Source organism: Pelecanus crispus, chromosome 4, assembly GCF_030463565.1.
Source record: "Pelecanus crispus isolate bPelCri1 chromosome 4, bPelCri1.pri, whole genome shotgun sequence".
NCBI lineage: Eukaryota > Metazoa > Chordata > Aves > Pelecaniformes > Pelecanidae > Pelecanus > Pelecanus crispus.
Window position 1 is genome coordinate 72,301,275 of NC_134646.1, and position 16,348 is coordinate 72,317,622.

Sequence of the window (16,348 nt, forward strand, 5' to 3'; positions counted from 1 at the left end):
ACTCAGAATCTCTGTTGTTTATTCAGTGATATTTTTAGAGCTCATGCTGTGCTCTTAAAGTGCCAGGTGACTCTTTCCATGACACAGATATCCAGGTAGTCTTAAATAAATAACAAGGGTTTATTCTGGCCTGTACTTCTAATTTGAGCAATAAGTTATTTCTTCATCTGAGGGTCGTATTTCCACCTTTGGTTTTCACTTTTCTTTTTTTCATATATTGTACTTTACATTTATTTCTTTGACACACTCTGATTTTTAGTTTGGACCTAAATATGTTTTCTGTATGTGCCTCAAAGAGATACTTTAAGCTAGTCAGGTAGGAGAGGTCAGGATTGAACAAGAGCTCATAGACTTAAAACCTCTTTCTAGTCAGGTCTTTATGTAGTATGGCATAATAGTGAATATCAGACTTGTGGACTTTACTGAGGTACTTAACGGCTTCTTTGCCTCTGTGTTTAACAGCCAGACTGGTCATCCCAAGGGTACTCAGGCCCGTGAGCTAGAGGATAGGGATGGTGACCAGAATGGAGCCCTCATAGTCCAGGAGGAAGCAGTTAATGACCTGCTATGCCACCTGGATGCTCACAAGTCCATGGGGCCGGATGGGATCCACCCAAGAGTACCGAGGGAGTTGGCAGAGGAGCTTGCCAAGCCACTTTCCATCATCTATCAGCAGTCCTGGTTAACAGGGGAGGTCCCTGATGACTGGAGGCTTGCCAATGTGACGTCCATCTAAAAGAAGGGCCGGAAGGAGGACCCAGGAAACTACAGGCCTGTCAGCCTGACCTCAGTGCCGGGAAAGATTATGGAGAGGTTCATCTTGAGTGAACTCAACAGGCAAGTGCAGGTCAACCAGGGGATCAGGCCCAGCCAGCACGGGTTTATGAAAGGCAGGTCCTGCTTGACCAACCTGATCTCCTTTTATGACCTGGTGACCCGCCTGGTAGATGATGGAAAGGCTGTGGATGTCATTTACCTGGACTTTAGCAAAGCTTTTGACACTGTCTCCCATAGCATTCTCCTTGGGAAGCTGGCAGCTCATGGCTTGGATGGGCATAGTCTTCACTGGGTAAAAAACTGGTTGGGTGGCCGAGCCCAGAGAGTACTGGTAAAAAGAGTTAAGTCCAGTTGGCAGCTGGTCATGAGCGGCGTTCCCCAGGGCTCTGTTTTGGGGCCAGCCTTGTTTAATATCTTTACCAATGATCTGGATGAGGGGATTGAGTGCGCCCTCAGTAAGTTTGCAGATGACACCAAGTTGGGTGGGAGTGTCGATCTGCTGGAGGGTAGGATGGCCCTGCAGAGGGACCTGGACAGGCTGGACCGATGGGCCGAGGCCAACTGTATGAGGTTTAACAAGGCCAAGTGCCGGGTCCTGCACTTCGGTCACAACAACCCCATGCAACGCTACAGGCTTGGGGAAGAGTGGCTGGAAAGCTGCCTGGCTGAAAAGGACCTGGGGGTGTTGGTCAACAGCCGGCTGAACATGAGCCAGCAGTGTGCCCAGGTGGCCAAGAAGGCCAACATCATCCTGGCTTGTATCAGGAATAGTGTGGCCAGCAGCAGCAGGGAGGTGATTGTTCCCCTGTACTCTGCGCTGGTGAGGCCGCACCTGGAATACTGTGTCCAGTTTTGGGCCCCTCAATACAAGAAGGACATTGAGGTGCTGGAGCGTGTCCAGAGACGGGCAACGAAGCTGGTGAAAGGTCTGGAGCACAGGCCTTATGAGGAGCGGCTGAGGGAACTGGGGTTGTTTAGCCTGGAGAAGAGGAGGCTGAGGGAAGACCTTATCACTCTCTACAACTACCTGAGAGGAGGTTGTGGTGAGGTGGGTGTTGGTCTCTTCTCCCATGTAGTTAGCGATAGGACAAGAGGAAATGGGCTCAAGCTGCGCCAGGGGAGGTTTAGGTTGGAAATTAGGAAAAATTGCTTCATGGAAAGGGTAGTCAAGCATTGGAACAGGCTGTCCAGAGAGGTGGTGGAGTCCCCATCCCTGGAAGTGTTCAAAAAACGGGTAGATGTGGCACTCTGGGACATGGTTTAGTCTAGTCTACCCTTGATTGGTTTAGTGTGGACTTGGTAGTGTAGGTTAACGGTTGGACTGGATGATCTTAAAGGTCTTTCCAACCTAAACAATTCTATGATTCTATGATTCTATACAATTTCTATGCCTCAGTTTCCTCACCTCTAAGCAAGGGTTGATGACAAATGTAAAATTTTTCATGTATTTAAATGACGTGTAAATCAAGTGTCTAATATATGTGTAACTTCTCAACCTGGAGGTTTCTTGAATTTAAAAGGTACTTGAAGATCCACCATAGGTCATTTCTATGAGAGGGAAAAATCTCCCCTCAATTCTGCTTTGTTATAAACAAAATCAAAATATTCCATACCTTTACCTGCTGGTTGAAAAGCACAGTGCTGGGGTGTAGGTGAGACACCAGGGACCTTAACTACTGTGCAGTACAGAGAAGAAATGAGCATTTGCATTCCATCACAGATTGGGGATGGCAATAGAAGAGACTGAACCTCTGAAGGAAAGCAAGCTGCCTATGGAAGAACAAGAGTCCCAGAGGGCCAAAGAGAGAAGAAAAGGGCAGACAGGTAATTAAGAACCAAACAAGAAAGATTAGAGAGCCGGGAGACTATCATGAGCAGAGAGCATTGGGTGGCCAAGAGGGCCATCACCCCAGCTTCTTGCCTGTCATAGAATCATAGAATCATTTAGTTGGAAAAGACCCTTAAGATCATCAGGGTCAGGGACAACTGGGTGACACTGTGAGAAAGGTCAGGACTTCAGTGGATTAGGGCTCTTCCTGAGCATGTGTGATATGTTGGTGCCCAACTGTAGGGAAAGAAGAGGATATGAAAGTAGTGTTAAATGTAGCTGGACTAGAAAGAGAGAAGACTAAAACCACAAACAGTAGGAAAGAAGAGATAATGACAAATAACTATCTAATTGAGTAAGCTATATAATCACAAGAGCATAAACCAAAAATAGGTTAATATTAGGGTGGGAACAGATCTGGACTTTCTTTCTGTGAACTGCTCCAGCTCATCAACTATGTAGTCAAAATAATCTCTAATACGAAAACATTTCATAATTATTATCCAACTCCAACATTCAGACCATTTCTAAACCCTTATCACTGGCCATGTTTACAGACTGTGCCAATAACTGGCTTTATCTGCAGTGCAGCCAGGCTACAAAATGAAGCAGAAACAAAACATTACTTAGGGTCATGGAATCCATGTTACATTTATAATTTGGCACAGAGATCTCAAACACAGTAAAATCTATATGAGCTGTTAACTATAATCTTCCGTCCCCTTCTGCCCAAACCTAATCGAGCTGAAGTCTGTCGACAGGGAATTATATTTTGAGGATTTGCCTGATGAACACATACTTCTGTCTTTTAGATTAGTAAACAATTTACAAAGTAATTTAAGTACCAACTTGGGATATACATCCTCATCCTTCAACTCCTACATTTTAAAGGGGTTTCTAGTTTAAACCTATCAATGAATCCATTACTTCTAGGATGATTTTGTGAGTTGCCTGGAACTAACTCGTCAAACTACTAACTTGCCAATGGTTATAGAACTGCTAGAAAAGAGTTCTCAAATTTTCACTTGTCCTTGGCAAACTTCAAGATGTAAAGAAAATATGACTGGCAGACCACTTGTTTTAGGCATATCATGTATGACAGAAATAAAAAACCGAAGTATGACAAGAAGAATATTTTTGGGAAGAATGAAATCTGCGGATAGACAACAAATTAACCATTTCTTGTAAATGTGGGAAGAGCCTATTACAATGAGCTTTTCATTTGTACTAGCTGAAAGTCCAGCAGTTCAAAGTCCAGTGGAGAATGATGAATAGCCTGAAATATTCTGTGGTCGTTAATGTGTTTTCCTCAAGATTTGATTTAGTTTCTAGACTTAATCAGAAAGATTTAGGATTTGTATATGGATATTCCTCATGCTGACCACTGACTAGAGATTTAGACTGGAACTACAGTAGACAGTTGTCAGTATAACAATGTCGTCAATGGTTTTATCAGTCTGACTGCTTTTTGTGGTCTTCACATATAGGAAAAGCCCTAAAATAAATTGAAGTATGCCAATTAGAAAGCACTTTTGGTAGTATAATTTATTTCCTTAAGGGAATTTGTATCATTTATGTTGTTAAAAGCTACATCTATTAAATATTTTTTGTCATACAATCATGAAATAATTTAGGTTGGAAGGGACCTCTGGAGTTCACCTAGGCCAGCTTCCTGGACTAGTGGTATGGGGCTACCTTCAAAGCTAAATCAGGTCACTCAGAAGCCAGCGCTTCCCAGGTATCTCCTCCAGTCCTTCACCAACCATTGTGAACATTGTTTTTTCGTATATACAGCCAGAATTTCCCTTTCTGTATCTGGTGATCATTGCCTCTGAGAAGAGTTTGGCTATGTCCTCTCTCGCCTCCCCCTGCCTCAGGAAGTGGAAGACAGCAATTAAATTCACTCGTAAGCCTCCTTTTCTCCAGACTGAACAAGACTGGAGCTCCCTCAGCCTCTGCTTCTATGTTGGATGCTCCAACCCCCTGAGCAGCTTCCTAGTCCTCAGCTGAGCTCCCACCCATCTGCACATCTCTCTCTTGTCCCAGGGGACCCAGAGCTTGACAGGGTATTGCAGAGGTAGCATCACAAATGCCAAGTCATCGTCCATTATCACGTCCCTTGACTTACAGCCCAGGGTGCCATTAGCCTTTCTCCTGTAATCACATTTTAAGACCAGTGCTTACTCATGTAGACAACTCTTAGAATACTAAAGAATTGAACTGATGAATTATTGAAAAGATCTCAGAGCTGTAATTTTTCTTTGAGAATCTAATTTGGGAATTTCTCTAGGTTGTATGAGTTTTAAGATCTGTATTCATATCTCAGAGTAGCTAAATCCCTACCACAGACTAATGCTTAAATATAAGAGGCAAGTGTTATGGAAGAATTCAGGATTAGCTTATCAAGTTTCTACAGAAGTCACCAACCATTTCTTTAACATTGATTTTTGTGTAATTTTTATGTTTGAAATCAGAGAACTTTTGAAAATACTGAATAAACAGCAAATTTTTCTCATGATTTTGCTTTAAATTGAATATAATTCATGTTCTATTTTAAATTCTTTTTTCAAGAGCAATCTCCATAGAAAAATGTTCAAGGAAATTGGTCTGGTTTTCCCAACAGTCACTAAGGTGTGAAACTTCCTCTCAGAGCAGGGTCAAGAGTTCCTCCCCTTCCAGGAACACTTGAGCAGAGGGAAAGCAGCTGAACTGCTTTGCCTAATTAGTCAGTTTATCTGAATTAAGGATGGGCTAACACTCCTAGGACAAGTAGTATAAAAGAGGGTTGGCAGTGTTGAAAAGGAAAAGGTGAAGGCTTGTTGGAAGAATGTGTAGAAGAATAAATTTCAGCCTGAATTAAGGACATAGTAAGTAGAAGACTATATCTAATAAAATAGGTGGTGGGGGCGGTGGGTGTTCTTCCTTCCCCCCTCTCTCTGTATATTTATGTAGTTCCTTACAAGCTGGGATGTTGGATTGGGGCATACTGAGCTAGCATGTTGAGAGAAGAGTGTATGTGTGCAGGGGGAGATGGGTAGTTATTTTGTTCCCTCTTCAACTGTATATAAATACATCATGCTGGAGTAGGTTGTGATCTGTTTAAAGCTTGTATGACCAGAGTTCTTATGTGCCAACCGATATGGTCTCCTTATAATCACTCATACCTCCATATATACTTTTTGTCTTGTATGTCAGGCAAGGGTTTGATTTATGGGGTGTGCATTTTTTTTTTAAATATATCTGCTACAGTTGTCTTGGCTCACATGAGATTCTAGGTTTCTTTCTTACATTTTTATGTCTGCCTTCATGTCTGTTATTCTGTTCAAATTACTCAGGATATGGTTTCTAGGTCAAAAAAGAAATATTGCTAAGCAACTTGTTATTTTCAAATTTTATTTATAATAGACCTTAAAACTATGAAATGTTTACATTCCTTGACCTGCCTACAGCACTTGCACAACTTTCAGGAAGGGTCCTTCCCTTTGTATAACTTTCTAGCTGCTACTACTGCTGAATAACTGACACTGGTTGTTTGCACTAGCAATAAGAACCCCAGAAGTCCTATCCTTTGAGACACATAATTAACCACAATTTATTCTTCAATAAAACTTAGCATTTACCATAAAATCCCAAAGGCATATTTTTATTCCACAAAATCTTAGTTCATCACATTATGCTAATAAATATGCTCCATTATGCATAATCTAGTCTAGTAATGCTACCTCTCACATAGCATGTATTTAGTAGGATCAGAGAGGGGTGTTAGAACAGGAAGTTCTCATGCAAGACTAAACTTTGGTTTAGGTGCAGATGATCTTCCCAAGAAGTAGAATAAAGCAACAATCAATGCAAATACTAATAGAAAGGAGAAGAAATACCTGTTATATAAATGTTGTGTTATGAAATAATAAATATAGCTCGTGCTTTTTACAAATTCAAGTAAGCATTTGTGCATAGTTAAGACCATTTTTTAAAGTTAACTTAGTTTCTTTTTTAAGGACAGGTTTTCAGTTGTTCAAAACATAAACATTATACACTGAAACCAAGTTTGGGTTTTTACTTATCTTAGAAGGTTTCTATTTCTGTGTATGAATGTAGAATTACTTTATACATATATATGGGTTTGGGTTTTTTCTGGTACTCTGCTCACATAAAGCCTTATATAAATTAATCCGTGTAGTTCTGTAAATTGTACTCCTTGTTCTGTGCTCCAAGGTTAAGCATGGCTTGTTCTGGTTCAGCATAAGGTTAGATACGTATAGAAAAAGATTCCCTGTGGAAAATAAGGATATATGGCTAGACTGCGTATATACTTGAGTGAGTATTGAAGTGCATTAAACTTCTTCTGTTATTTTGTCAAAGTTTTAGTCTCTGGATTAAGTTCTCATGCAGCTCCACAGAGAAGCCATTCTGGTACAGGAGACATCATGAACATTAGCACTCTGTCTCGTGATCAGAGATTAATCATTGGGTTCAATACTTGCATGTTTTTTTCAGCTATGGCCTGTGACCTTCCAGAATGTACCTAAGCTCAGTTTAACTTGACCAATGGGGGGTTAACAGCCTTTCATATTTACCCTGCTAGCTCAACATTTTCAGCATCTTGTCTTGTTAATGTATCTGATCTCATAGGAAGGCTCCTTAAGACTTATTTTAGTGCAGTCTGTGCGCAGCCTATTTTTTCCTATCTGCAGCTACTTCTACAGTGACTATAGAAGAATAGTGCTGAGACTCCCACACTAGCGCAATGAGCTGGTACAACCCTGCTAGTCCAGTGTGAAAGGTGAGGTGTTGGGGTCTGCTTCTGTGCTGTCCCCTTCCCTGTGTGTGGCTCTGGCCACTGGGTGGATGTGGACTGATGTGCCTAACACTGCCTCTTGTTTCTGAGCCAGATTGGAGAGCTCTCCTCTCTAATCTCTCGTAAATTTGACTCCAGGTTGGAATGATGATCAGTTAGTGACTACAGATTAACAGGATTATATGGGGGTTTATTTGGCATATCATAGAATTGTTTAGGTTGGAAAAGACCTTTAAGATCATCCAGTGCAACCATTAACCTACACTACCAAGTCCACACTAAACCAATCAAGGGTAGACTAGACTAAACCATGTCCCAGAGTGCCACATCTACCCGTTTTTTGAACACTTCCAGGGATGGGGACTCCACCACCTCTCTGGGCAGCCTGTTCCAATGCTTGACCACCCTTTCTGTGAAGAAATTTTTCCTAATTTCCAACCTAAACCTCCCCTGGTGCAGCTTGAGCCCATTTCCTCTTGTCCTATCGCTAGCTACTTGGGAGAAGAGACCAACACCCACCTCGCCACAACCTCCTTTCAGGTAGTTGTAGAGAGTGATAAGGTCTCCCCTCAGCCTCCTCTTCTCCAAGCTAAACAACCCCAGTTCCCTCAGCCGCTCCTCATAAGGCCTGTGCTCCAGACCCTTTGCCAGCCTTGTTGCCCTTCTCTGGACATGCTCCAGCACCTCAATGTCCTTCTTGTATTGAGGGGCCCAAAACTGGACACAGTATTCCAGGTGCGGCCTCACCAGCGCAGAGTACAGGGGGACAATCACCTCCCTGCTCCTGCTGGCCACACTATTCCTGATACAAGCCAGGATGCTGTTGGCCTTCTTGGCCACCTGGGCACACTGCTGGCTCATGTTCAGCTGGCTGTCGACCAACACCCCCAGGTCCTTTTTGGCCAGGCAGCTTTCCAGCCACTCTTCCCCAAGCCTGTAGTGTTGCATGGGGTTGTTGTGACCGAAGTGCAGGACCCAGCACTTGGCCTTGTTGAACCTCATACAGTTGGCCTCGGCCCATTGGTCCAGCCTGTCCAGGTTTAGTTCAACACAGGATTTAGATGGAATTGGAACATTCAAAACTGACCTTATAAAAGCCCAGCCAACTTTGATTTTAAACTCAGTTGTGTGAAGCTGATAGCCTTAAGCACAGTAGGTAACTCTCTAGGCATCTGCTGCTTCTGCAGTAGCCCTAGTGCTCAGCTTGGGCTACAGTGAGAGAGATGGTCTCAACGACGAATATTCTCTGAGCATGCTGAGAAGCTGTCTAAGCACAGGTACTTATTGCATGCCCTAATCCAGCAGCTAGGACCAGACCTGACAACGAGACAGCCATGGACATGTAGCTGGAGGAGTAGCTTCAATGCCTTCTTCACTCCAGTGACCTTCAAAGGCTTGCTCACCCCAAGTCACAGGCTGTTGGCTGCTCTTGAATGGCTGAAGGGATTAGGACTGTGTCACTCTGCAAAAGATCACACCAGCAACAGTCTTTCTTGTGCCTGTTTGGCAAGAGTGTCTCGTAGGCTGTGAACCTGGCTCTGTACTGGAGTGCCATACTCACTTATGCCACAGCCTCAAGCTTTCCCTTAGCTATACTTTTTTCCTCTAGTGAACCTTATCTTCATTGCTGTGCAATGGGTACCACTTTATCAGGACAGGTTGGAGCAGTGCCTTTGCAAGTCTCCTGCAGTCTGAGCCTGATCAATGCAGGTACTAGAGGAATGGGACAGAATTTCCTTATGCTGAGGAAGACACTGAAGCCAAGCTTCCCACTTCCTAGGCTGTTACAGGTGATGGTAGCGGCATTGCTGAAATTGTAAGTGTCCTGGGTTTTTAGGGGAAAAACAAACAGGCAGTGGTGTTAGTCTGTTCCCACAAAAAATGACTGCTGGCCTTGTCCTCACAGTAGGTTTCTGAGCTGTAAACTTCCAAATCAGTAGGGACAAGGAATAATGGATTTAAACTAAAGAAGAATAGATTTAGGCTAGTAATAAGAAAGAAATTACAATGAGGGTGGTGAAGCACTGGAACAGGTTGCCCAGAGAGGTGGTAGAGGCCCCATCCCTGGAAACATTCAAGGTCAGGTTGGATGGGGCTCTGAGCAACCTGATCTGGTTAAAGCTGTCCCTGCTCACGGCAGGGGGGTTGGGCTAGATGACCTCTAAAGGTCCCTTCCAACCCAAAGCATTCTATGATTGAGGGGAAACTCAACAGCACACTCTGTGACTCACTATTCATGGTATATGCTTTTCTTTAAAGCATTTGCATGGTCCCAAGACACAAACTCCTCAGCAAACTCTTCATGGCTCAACCATAGTCTTGAAAACTAGCATAACTCTTCAGTACTTCCTGAAAAACCTCACAAGTCTTAGAATAATCCTGTACTGTGGTGGTCAGGAGGTTCCAGCAGGATGAGATGCAAGTGTATTGCATGACTAATTGGGATTTGTCCTTTCTTTTTTGTTTGTTTTTCTCATTTGCTTCATCCAAAATGCTATGAACTTACCAAGAAACTATTTATGTACTGGATAGTGAAGTAGATAGCTAATCCTGGGGCTTGTAGTCACTACTGTGTAAATATTTAATATCAGTGATAATGGATCTTTGGGGGGAAAAGGGTGTATCGCCCGTAAGTGTTACTGGCACTGCTATTACAGTCTCCTGGATCCAAGGCAGAAGATCTGGTAGATGTTAGAGGAAGCGCACTTAGACCCTTAAGTGAGGTGCTAATGTAAATACAACAGTGTGTTCTCTCTCAGTGCCTACTCCAGCAGTGTGTGGTCACTTTGGCTGGATAGTGCTGAGTCTGTGGAAGCTGCTAATATCTGTAATAACTGTGAGCTCAGAACTCTAAGGTAAGATGAAACAAAAAATAGCAAGTACAGAACTGGGTATTTCAATGAATACTAATTCTGTGTTAGTGTTTTCATGTCTAATATAGAAAACTGTTCTTTTTCTTAGCCCAGAGACTTCCTAAGATAGGTGCTATTGTCTTTAAGGCTTTTGTTGCAGTGAAACAGATTGACTGACAGGAAAACTAATAAAACAAAGCAAATAAAGGCTTACTATGCTGATCTTTGTTCTTTCATCTTTATTCTAGTACACTTAATGGCTTAACATTAAGCTAACAGATTAGCTTAGGTGCTGCACATTTCTTTGCCTGCTAGCTGACTTTGTTCCTTAGGTACCATTCAGCTTCCTCCTCTTGCTGAGAAACTTAAGGCTAAGTATTTATCACCCCAATGCTGGGAGTAAATGTGCTGGTCACAGGAAGAGTTTTCTTGGTGGATGGAGAGGTGTGTTTTATGACGTATGTTGCTACTGTAGTCAAGAGGGACAGAATGAGACCTTAGCAGTTTCTAGACAATTGGGATGGCTAGGCACACCTCCCCCTGCCTCCATCAGCTATGCACTGACTGAATCCAAATAGCAAACATAGGGGTTGGCTGTCTTTCTGAATACTGTCTGGAATCCTTTCTGCTGACTGGGAGGGAAGAAAGAGGCTCTTTACTTTCTTATAATTTCTCTTGAGTGCCAGCACAGCAGAGGATACTCAGCAATCACTCATCTGTTCACTGATTCACAGAAGGTTTGTTTTTAAGGGAAACTTTCTGATTCTGAGAGGAGTCTGTGCATGTAATACCATAGCTTTTATCTTCTGAAGGCACTGCTCTGTGCCTTGGTGGCAACAAATACTCTAGTGCTTGCTTTAATTGATGTAACCATAGATTAATCATACACTAACTTGGCAAGTGGCTTTATTGCAAATTGCTTCTGTCTTCAAGCACAGTAAAATGCTCACTATAAAAAAAAAAATATCATGGGGAGTTTTAGCTCCTTGGCACAAATTGTGAGTTGTAAACTTGGGGTCTGGCATACATATTTTAACGAATACACAAGGAAATAATCTTACAATAGTAAGATCTAAAGACAGGGGGTAAGTATGGTGGTTTCTTAGAGTATGTACTAATGTACGTGAAAACTTCTGACAGATGGAGACTCTTGTATCTTTTCTTGTTTGTATTTAAATCATAGAATAGTTTGGGTTGGAAGGAACCTTTAGAGGTCATCTAGGCCAACCCCCTGGCAGTGAACAGGGACAGCTTTAACAAGATCAGGTTGCTCAGAGCCCCAGCCAACCTGACCTTGAGTGTTTCTAGGGATGGAGCATCCACTACCCCTCTGGGCAACCTGTTCCAGTGCTTCACCACCGTCATTGTAAAAAAATTTATTCCTTATGTCTAGTCTAAATCTGCCCTCTTTTAGTTTAAAACCATTACCGCTTGTCCTATTGCAACAGGCCCTGGTAAAATGTTTGTCCCCATCTTTCTTATAAGCCCCCTTTAATTACTGAAATGCTGCAATGAGGTGTTCCTGCAGCCTTCTCTTCTCCAGGTTGAACAACCCCAATTCTCTCAGCCTTTCTTCCTAGGAGAGGTGTTTCAGCCCTCTGATCACTTTTGTGGCCCTCCTCTGGACCCACTCCAACAGGTCCATGTCCTTCTTGTGCTGAGGGCCCCAGAGCTGGATGTAGCACTCCAGGTGGGGTCTCACCAGAGTGGAGCAGAGAGGCAGAATCACCTCCCTTGACCTGCTGGCCACGCTTCTTTTGATGCAGCCCAGGATACAGTTGTCTTTCTGGGCTGTGAGCACACATTGTCAGCTCATGTTCAGGTTTTTCATCCACCAGTACCCCCAAGTCCTTCTCGGCAGGGCTGCTCTCAATCCCTTCATCCCCCAGCCTGTGTTGATACTGGGGGTTGCCCTGATCCAGGTGCAGGACCCTGCACTTGGCCTTGTTGAACCTCATGAGGTTCACACAGGCCCACTTACTGAGCTTGTCCAGGTCCCTCTGGATGGCGTCCTGTCCCTCAGGCATGTCAACTGCACCACTCAGCTTGGTGTTGTCTGCAAATGTGCTGAGGGTGCGCTTGATCCAACTGTCAGTCATTAATGAAGGTATTGGGACCAGTACTATTTAATATGGAACCCTGAGGGACAGCACTTGTCACCAGTCTTCATCTGGACACTGAGCTGTCGACTACTTCCCTCTGGATGTGACCACCCAACCAATTCCTCATCCACTGAACAGTCCACCCATCAAATCCATATCTCTCCAGTTTAGAGAGAAAGAAGTTGTGGGGGACCATGTCCAAAGCCTTACAGAAGTCCAGCTAGATGACATCTGTAGCTCTTCCGTGGTCCACTGATGCAGTCACTCCATCATAGAAGGCCATCAGGTTGGTCAGGCAGGACTTGCCCTTGGTGAAGCCATGCTGGCTGTCTCGAATCACCTCCCTGTCCTCCATGTGCTTGAGCATAGCTTCTAGTAGGATCTCCTCCATGATCTTCCCAGGCACAGAGGTGAGGCTGACAGGTCGATAGTTCCCAGGGTCCTCCTTTCTACCCTTTTTAAAAATGGGTGCAATGTTTGCCTTTCTCCAGTCACCAGTGACTTCACCTGACTGCCATGACTTTTCAAATACCATGAAGACTGCTTGGCAGCTGTGTCAGCCAATTCCCTCAGGACTCTAGGATGCACCTTGTCAGGTCCCATAGACTTATCTATGTTCATAAGAGGGCTGATCAAATATTTGTGTAAGTTAATGGGAATTTCTACACTTGATCTTATGGGGTCTAGTTTAGGTCTAAATATGCTTTTAACTGTGAAGGGTACTTCTAGAAGGCAGGAGAGTGGGGTTGGCAAATCTTTGCACTGTATCTTTCTTAATAAAATAAAAGACCTTTCTTAGTTAAGGGGCCTAATTCTGTATTGCATATGTTACTTATGGTGTGGCAATTCATGGAGGAAAGATGTTGTATATTTAAACTGTTGTCCTGAAAATTACTGAAGGCTTAGGTTGAGGTTCTGATCTTGTATTTTTTAACTTATTATCTGTTTGAGTCCTAAGACAGAAGAAAGCAAATCACAGAAAGCACACTTTGCTTAGGCAGACAGTGTAAAAGACAAGCAAAGATCAGACTGCTTGAATTCTGCCAAGCAGATCAGAAAAACAAAGCCATCTTTTTTTAATAACCTTCGGTGTTAATTGATTTGGAGTAAATTTTTCCTTCAAGGTTTTTAAGAGGAACTATACCCCAAGGCCTATAAAAGAATGTCTTTCAACTGCTTTTTGGGGCATCTGTCCTCAGAGGCAGCAGGCAATAACTGACAAAACCAGAGGTGGAAGCTGTAGGCTTGCTTACTGGCTTACTTTCAACTTTATTTCTATGCATTTTTTTCAGAAATGGTCTCATCTGTTGTCCCCAGTGTTTTGGAGTGCCACATAATGGCTCAATCCCCAAAATACTTTATTTGGAGTAGGTTAAAATCCACTTACACTAAGTTGTAAGGTACAAAGCTCTAAGGCAGTGAAGCTGGAAGTTAGGCTGGCCAAGAACTGTAGTTTGGCAGTAAGCACTTCCCTCATATTGGTAGACTATTCCAGTAGACTATCCTATTTAACTGTAATATAAGAGGATAAGTCAAAATGTGTATAAAATACAAATGTTTCCAATAGTCTCAGGTATCTGCAATGGCTGGCCTGACTCACTTGGTACCACTGGCAGGAAACAGGAGAGCCAGCTGATGGTAGCTTCTGTATGTAGCTCTGCTTGTTCCTTAACAAGACCTGACACCTCCCATGCTCCTAGTCTGGACAGTATTGGCTCTCTCCCTATAAGCCCCTGTTCTAGTCTTGCCATTCTCGTATACCTCATTCATCCCTTCCTTTCCTCCCCACACTGAGGAAGAGTTTTGGTTCCCAGCTTGAGGATGAGATTTTCTGTGTTGCTCAGCTGTAGTGGTGAGAGGGCAAGGGCAGAAGAGGAAGAAGATGGCTGTACAGAGAAAACCAAAGGACAGAAAAATTGCATCTCAGTTCTGGTAATCTGTGTGTTTTGGTGGTTTTGGTCCATCCATCGTGTGTCCCCCCCAACCTCCGAAATATAGCACTGTGCTGAAGCATGGGGTGGTCTCCCTCATCCAATGCCAGACCCTAACCACTTGTTCTGTCTCTGTAGCTCAGGGGTGTGTGTTTCCCAGTGAGTCTCATGTTATAGTAACAAAATATCAAATTACAGGTTCTAAAAATATACAGTGAGTCACTGAAGACTAATCTTCAGTCCTACTTCATAGTAACAACAGTGACAGGTAAGAAATAGACATGAACTCTGTATTTCTGGTGCTAGGCTATAATCCAAACTGCTTGAAAAGAGTTTATCTCTACTTCTGTCTTTCAAATTGGATGAAACTGGTCTATGAATGAGAGAAGAAAATGGACAAGTAATGGAACAAGGGATTTTCTTTCTCTTCCTCACTGCACTGAAACAGAAGAATCCTACTGAGGGCTACTGCACACTTGTGACTTTGTCTTAGCAGCCAGAAGTTGTTCTTCATTCCTAACCTTGGTCTTATAGTGGAGGGGGCAATGAAGCTTTTGACTTATCCTAGACTTCTACTAGGAAGAAATGTTATGAACAAACATCACAGACAATGGGTAGAAAGAAAAACAGTGGAGATTTGTTTAACTAGGGAGTTGTCAAATCAGCTTGCCATAATGTTTATTACTGTTCCATCACTTTATTACTGCTTCTTCATTTACAAATTGGCAAGGCTTGTGGTTATACAACAATTATACATTTTTAATTTAAGTTTAAAAGGAAGAACAAATAGGCAATATTGGAAGATACCTGGATTTTCAGCTGGGAAGGAACTTCATCAGGTTGTATAATCAGAAGCTATTCCAGTACAAATTTTTTTTGATTGCAAGCTGTTTTTCAAGAGGATTAAACTTCTTGGAGCTCTTGAGCAAGTGAAGCAGATAGAATGGGATCATAACACAGAGCGTGTATTGCCAGATCACTTTGAAGAGAGTGGTATCAGCTCTTATGCTCTGACAAAGGGTTTGGATTCATCTTACACTGCTACAGAAAATGAGTTGATCAATTTTGTGCAAAACCACCTAACAATAACCTTGAGAAGGAGCAACTGTTTTAAAAAAAATGTTTTGTCTACTGAGCTGTCAGTATTTCAAGGCAATCCCTGCAAACATGAAAGAACATGTTGTAGAGAAGAGGGGCAGCTTAAAAGAAAGTCACAGCCAGATTCCTCCCACCTTGGGCTTTGGAAAAAAAGTTAAGCAGCATGTGATCAAAAGCTGTGAGATCTTGTTCTCAGTCTCTGTATTTGTTTGAAGCTGTCACATTATCCCTTTCACTACTCATATCTGCAAGCTCCCTCACTTTGTCCAAGCATTTCCTTGGCAACCTGGGTAGAACAACAATTCGTATTGGTAGTTAAGATCATGTCAGTTTAGAGGTGATGGTGAATTAGGATAGGTTTGGATGGTCAGCATGCAAATGCAGTTGGAGTCTTCTCCATATCCCCTTTCATGTACAGCCCACCACAACAGAGAAACATAGATCTGAGGAATAACATCACATATAATCTGCTGTCTTAAAAATCTGTGGTCAAAGCCTTGCATAACACAAACAAGTCTTGATTTAGCCAGAAAGGGCTGTGGCTCCTGTGGAACTATGTGTACAGTCATGAGTCACAGCAAAGATGTGCATGTAAATGTGCTGCAATCTAGCCTCTGATTTGAGAGATTATCCTGTCCCACAAAGGATACTAGGCTTTAATCAAACAATGTAGGTCAGAGGTCAATTAATGAGGTCTGAATGCCATAGGGTTTGGTGTGGTAAACAGCATTAGTATCTGCTCCTGTGGATTTGGGGGTGAAATGTGAGCAAAGGTAATGTCCCAGAAAGATGAGGAATAGCACATTATGTATCCATTCATTCCAACTAGAATTAGGTCTAAATTACTTATAAACAGAGAAAGTAGTTAAAGAGTTAAAGCTAGAGTTTCAAGCAAAATTGAGGTTGGGGTAATTGCAGACAGCAGGATGCTGCGCTAGTGCTTTGCACCTAGAAGGAAACAC